A 7,186-nucleotide genomic window follows, 5' to 3' on the forward strand; every position below is an offset into this window, starting at 1 on the left:
CTTGCAGGTGCGCATTTCCCTTACCTGGCCAAGCTCCACTCTGCGGACAAAAAAAGACCGCATCTCCGCACCTTCCGCACCTACGACCACATTTCTCGCACCTGCGGATTGCTGGGCTGCCCTCACTCGTTCACTTCTGCTGCTCGTGGCTCGCACCTACGAGCTCGCACCTGCGGCTGGCCAAACGCAGGTGCGATTATGACAGCAGCTGGGAGTTTCAGTTGTTGCTCCAAGTTTCAACTTGGTTCGAGCCTCGTCTGATTGACACTCGGGGCCGCCGGGGCCTCGCCCAAACATACCAACAAGTTTGAAATCATAAAACGGACTCGCTCAAACTCTCGGAATGCCCAAAACAACACTAAAACTAAGTATCACACCCTAAAGCCAATTGAATCCAACTTATGAACTTCAAGTTCTTCAATTTACTTCCAATGCGCTGAAACGTACTTAAACTACTCGGAATGACAACAAATTTTACGTGCAAGTCTTAAATGACATTATGAAACTATTTAAATAACCAAATTTCATTATTAAGAAACCGCTCCAAACCAAATTTAAAGAACTTTTAAATCTTCAAAGAACAACCTTTCACTATTAAGCGCCAAAACGCTCCCTGGTCATCCAAAACCCAATCCGAACATACGCGCCAGCCCGAAATCATCATACGAACCTATTGTATCCGCAAATCCTGATTTCGAGGTCGTTTACTCAAAATGTTGACCGAAGTCAAACTTGCCCTTTTTAGCCAACCTTAAGGAACCAAGTATTCTGATTTCAACCCGAACCCTTCCAAATCCCAAACTAACCATCCCCGCAAGTAATAAAACAGTAAAAGCACGTACGGGAAGTCTTATTTAGGGAAACGGGGTTCTAGAAAGCAAAACGACCAGTCAGGTCGTTACATTCTCCACCTCTTAAACAAACGTTCGTCCTCGAACGGGTTTAGATTCATACCTGAAGTGCTGAATAAGTGTGGATATCTGCTCCACATGTCCTCCTCGGACTCCTAGGTCACCTCCTCGACTGGTCGGCCCCTCCATTGAACCTTTACCGCGGAAATCCTCTTGGATCATAACTGGCGATCGTGTCTAGCGACAATAGCAACAGGTCCCTCCTCATAATCCAGGTTCTCATCTAACTGAATAGTGCTAAAGTCTAACACATGTGAAAAGTCGGCGTGATACCTCCGGAGCATAGACATGTGAAAAACCGGATGAACCCTTGATAGGATGGGAGGTAAACCAAGCTCATAAGCAACTTTCCCAACTTGTCTCAACACCTCAAATGGGCCTATAAACCTTGGGCTCAACTTTCCCTTCTTCTCGAATCTCATAATCCCTTTCATCGACGAGACTTTCAAGAGAACCTTGTCGCCCACCATAAATGATAAATCACGTGCCTTCTAATCTGCGTAACTCTTTTGTCTTGACTGTGCTGTGCGAAGTCGCTCCGGAATCAAACTTTACCTTTTCCAAAGAATCCTTCACCAAATTAGTACCATATAACTTAGCCTCACCGGGCTCAAACCACCCGATGGGAGAACGACATCACCGACCATATAAAGCTCAAATGGAGCCATCTCGATACTAGACTGATAACTGTTGTTGTAAGAAAACTCGGACAGAGGTAAGAATCGATCCCACTTCCCTCCAAAGTCAATCACACATGCTCTGAGCATGTCCTCCAGGATCTGAATTATCCGCTCCGACTGCCCGTCGGTCTGTGGATGAAATTTTGTGCTAAGCTCTACATGGGTCCCCAACTCACTCTGTACGGCTCTCCAGAAATGTGAATTAAACTGAGGGCCTCTATCTGATATGATAGAAACAGGCACACTATGCAACCAGACTATCTCCTGAATATAAATTTGGGCCAACCTCTCTGAAGTATACATAGTCAAAACCGGAATGAAATGTGCCGACTTGGTCAACCTGTCAACAATGACCCAAACTGCATCAAGCTTCTGCTAGGTCCGGGCCAACCCAACTACGAAGTCCATAGTAATGCGCTCCCACTTCCACTCCGGTATAGTCATCTGGTGGAGTAGGCCACCTGGCCTCTGGTGCTCATACTAACATGCTGGCTATTCAGGCACCTAGATACATACTCAACTATGTCTTTCTTCATCCGTTGGTACCAATAATGCTGCCTCAGGTCACGATACATCTTCGTAGAACCTGGATGAATGGAATACTGAACTGTGCCTCATCTAGAATCCTCCTTCTCATGCAATCGACATTAGGTACACATTGACGACCCTGGAATCGCAGAACACCATCCTCGCCGACAGAAACCTCCTTGGAACCACCCTATAGTACCGTCTCTCTGAGGACCATCAAATGCGGATCATCAAACTGTCGAGCCTTGATCTGATCCAATAATGAAGACTGACCAACAACGCATGCAAGAACTCGGCTGGGCTCTGAAATATCCAACCTCACAAGTATGTTAGCCAAGGACTGAATGTCCAAAGCTAATGGCCTTTCCTCTGCTGAAATGAATGCCAAACTACCCATACTCTCCCCCTTTCTGCTCAAGTCATCTGCGACTATATTCGCCTTGCCCGGATGATAAAGAATGGTGATGTCATAATCTTTCAGTAACTCAAGCCATCTGCGCTGTCTCAAATTGAGATCCCTTTGCTTGAACAAATGCTGCAAGCTGCGATGATCGGTGTAAACCTCACAGGACACCCCATAAAGATAATGCCTTCAGATCTTAAGAGCATGAACAATAGCGGCTAACTCTAGGTCATGCACGGGGTAATTCTTCTCATGAATCTTCAGCTGACGTGAACCATATGCAATAGCTCGCCCCTCCTGCATTAGTACACAACCCAAGCCAACACGTGAAGCGTCGCAATACACCGTATACATCCCCGAAATGAAGGCAACACCAGAACTAGTGTCGTAGTCAAGGTTGTCTTGAGCTTCTGAAAGCTCGCCTCACAATCATCGGACCAACGGAACGAAGCACTCTTCTAGGTCAATCTAGTCAAAGGTGCAGCAATGGATGAAAATCCCTCCACAAACCAGCGATAATGACATGCTAATCCCAAGAAGCTCCTGATCTCAGTCGCCGAAGTGAGATGAGGCCAACTCTAAACTGCCTCAATCTTCTTGGGATCCAACTTAATACCCTCGCCTGATACAACATGCCCCAAGAATGCCACAGAATCTGACCAAAACTCACACTTGGAGAACATAACATATAGCTTCTATTCCCATAAGGTCTGAAGCACCACTCTCAAATGCTGCTCGTGCGCCTCCATACTATGCGAGTAGACAAGGATGTCATCAATGAAGACAATGACAAACGACTCAATATAAGGCTTGAACACCCTGTTCATCAAATCCATAAATGCGGTTGGGGCATTAGCCAAGCCGAAGGACATCACTAGAACTCATAATGGCCATGTCTAGTATGGAAAGCGGTCTTCGGAAAATCCGAGTCCTGAATCTTCAACTGATGGTACCCTGATCTCAAGTCAATCTTAGAGAACACCCTAGCACCCTGCAACTGGTCAAACAAATCATCAATATGCGGCAACGGGTACTTTTTCTTGATGGTGACCTTGTCAACTGGCGGAAATGAATGCACATCCGCATAGTCCAATCTTTCTTCTTCACAAATAACACTGGTGCACCCCAAGGTGATACACATGGCCTAACGAACCCCATTTCTAGCAACTCCTCAAGCTGCTCCTTCAACTCCTTCAACTCTTTTGGAGCCATATGGTACGATGGGATAGATATAGGCTGGGTACCTGGAACCAAGTCAATACAGAAATCGATATCGCGATCTGGTGGCATGCCTAGAAGGTCAGAAGGAAACACATCGTCGAACTTCCGAACTACAGGCACTGAATCAATCACCGGAGACTCTGCGGTGGTATCCCAACCATAAGCCATATAGGCCAAACAACTCTTCTCGACCATATGCCGAGCCTTCATAAATGAGATAACCCGACAAGATGTACTAACCAACGAACCCTTCCACTGCAATCTTGGCAACTCTGGTATCGCTAAGCTAATAGTCTTGGCATGACAATCAAGGATGGCATGATATGGGGATAACTAGTCCATGCCCAGGATGACTTCAAAGTCGGTCATATCAAGCAACAGAAGGTCCGCTCTAGTCTCGTAACCACAAAATATGACCACAGAGGACCGGTAGATTCAATTCACAACAACAGAATCGCCCTCTGTCATGGCACAAAAACTGGAGTACCCAAGGACTCACGAGGAATATCCAAGAAATGAGCAAATTGATATGACACATACGAATAGGTAAACCTTGGATCAAATAAAACTAAAGCATCCTTACCGCAAATAGAAATAATACCTATGACCACGATATCTGAGGCCACTGCATCTGGTCTGGCCGGAAAGGCACAAAACTTGGCTGGAGCGTCGGCTACCTGGCCTCCGCCTAACTAAACAGTAGCTGGCTGAACTGCCCCTGCCTGGCCTCCACCTCTAGGAAGGCCCCTACCCGCCTGCCCTCCGCCTCTGGGCAGCCGAACAGTTGGTGCTGTGACCATGGGCTACTAGCCTTGCTGTACTGCCTTGCCCCGAAGCCTGGGGCAGAATCTCCGCAGATCAGTGAGATCTCCGCACTCGAAACAACCTCTCAGTGCGATGATCTACTACCCTGATGGCTTGAAGACCCACTGGAAGAACCCTGAATAGCTGGTAGACGGTATGAACTCTCTGGCATGGCACTGAAATAGGAGCTGGAAGGACCCTGGTGGCCTGAGTACCCACTAGAAGAACCCTGAAAGGTTGGTGAGCGGTAAGAACTCTCTGGCATGGCACTGAAATAGGCTTGCGCCGGAGCATCCCGAGGAGGTGGTGGTGCTGGATATGTGGGCCTGCTAGGCTAACCCCTCCTAAACTGACCTCGGCCCCCAGCCGGGGCACCTCTGAACTCCCCAGAATAACGGACCCTCTTTTCTCTCTGCATCTTCTCTCTACCTCTCAAACAGTAACCTTCAATCCTCCAAGCTATCTCGACTACTAGCTGATAAGAAATCCCTATCTCAACCTCCCGGGCCATAGTAGCCTGAATACCTAAGTGCAGCCCCGCAACAAACCTCCGCACTCTCTCTGCATCAGTTGGAAGTATCATAAGTACATGGCGAGATATCTCAGAGAATCTCGCCTCATAATCGGTCTCAGACATCTGACCCTGCTGGAGCTGCCCAAACTAAAACCGCAACTCTTCCCTCTGAGAGGGTGGAATATACCTATCTAAGAATAGGCGTGTGAACTGGTCCCAAGTCATGGGAGGAGAACCTACTGGTCTACCAAGAAGATAAGACTGCCACCACCTACGGGTCCTGCCCTCTAACTGGAAAGTAGTCAAATCCACCCCATGGGACTCCAATATCTTCATATTGTGCAGTCTGTCCCTGCACCTATCAGTGAAGTCCTAGGGATCCTCATGTCTCAAACCCCCGAAGATAGGAGGGTGTAGCCTAGTCCATCTGTCTAATAGCTTCTGCGACTCGCTGGCCGCGGCTGGTCTAGGCTCAGGTGCAGCTGCTGCAACTGGCTGGGCTCCGCCCACGAGTAGTGCACTCGGGGTCAGATATACGGTAGTTGCATGCCCCGGAGCTTGGGAAGTAAGGGTCTGTGCTCCCCCTCCCACCTGATATATGGCTGGGTCCGCTGGAAATAAACCACCCTGAGTCATAGTTTCCATGAACCGCATCATACAGCCCATGACTTCCTGAAAGCCCAGGGTTGGCTCTACTGCGGGCACCTCGCCCTGATCCTGAATGACGGGATTCTCCATTGGATCCATTGGTGGTGCAACTAGGGAAGCTCTAGGGCGTCCTCGTCCCCTACCTCGGGCTGGTTCCCTCCCCCGGCCTCTGCCTCGGCCTCTAGCAACAGGGGGAGCAGCTCCTTCCGGGTCCGAAACATCAGCCGTGCACGTTCTCACCATCTGTGAGAGAATAGAAGAAAGAAACTTAGTATACCATCAAATACACGATAGGAGATGAATAGAGAGTATTTTCCTAACACACTATAGCCTCTCGAAGATAAGTACAGACGTCTCTGCACGGATCCGCAAGAATCTATTAGGTGTTCCCATAACTTGTGAGACCTACGTGAACCTAGTGTTGTGATACCATGTTATCACGACCCACTTCTAGTTTAGGTCGTGATGGCACCCAGCACCGTTGCTAGGCAAGCCAACAGTGAACAATCTAGTGATTTCCATTTTTATTAAGTTTTTCAAACACCTAAGTTTCCTTAAATTTAAAAAATTTAATGAATAACAGATTTTTAAAGCGATCAAAACGAAAGCAGCTAAATGATATCATAACTGTAGAAATACAACCCAAAATCATAAGTCTACTAGTGCGTGCCAAGACCCGGTGTCACAAGTGTATGAGCATTCGAGTAGAATATACAAAAGAATAGTAGTCTACTGTCTGAAATGTAATAGACAGAAAATATAACAAAAGGAAGACTTCGGCTGCTGCGAGACGGCTCGGAAGGAAAGCTCACCATGTAGTCTCGAAGCGGGGATCAAATATGTGCGCCAGATTGGTAACCAGATGTACTTGCCTCAGATCCTATGCAATTAAGTACAAAAGTGTAGCATGAGTACATAAACAATATGTACCCAGTAAGTATCCAGTCTAACCTCGAAGAAGTAGTGACGAGGGGTCGACTTTGACACTTACTATGGGCTAACAATAATACATTAAAATTTTATACTAAGCATGGATTTCATGAATAATAATGAATGCTCAATAACAGGAAATAATAAATTCTTCTTTCACAAATATTAAATCCCAAGTTTAGTTTCATCATTTAACAGCTTGCATTTCAAGACATTTAAGCAATATCAATTATGAATAGTTCCAAAGAATTTTCATGCGCAAATTATGCCGAAGTCGTACGGCCCAATCCAACATAATATATAAACTGCACAATGCCGAGGGTTGAACGGCACGAACCATAGATGCATCTATCTGCTACCGAGGTGCTCGGCCCGCTTCACAAATAGAGAACATTTCAAATAAAACACAAATTATCATTTATAGTCAAGTGTTTCATTCGCAACTTCAAGTAAGTGAATTTTTACCATTTAAAATTCTTTTATCAACTTCCAATATGACTTAAGCAATAAATCAACAAGTAGGGGTGCAAACATTTCAAGTATAGCA

This window comes from Nicotiana attenuata, unplaced genomic scaffold, assembly GCF_001879085.1.
Source record: "Nicotiana attenuata strain UT unplaced genomic scaffold, NIATTr2, whole genome shotgun sequence".
NCBI lineage: Eukaryota > Viridiplantae > Streptophyta > Magnoliopsida > Solanales > Solanaceae > Nicotiana > Nicotiana attenuata.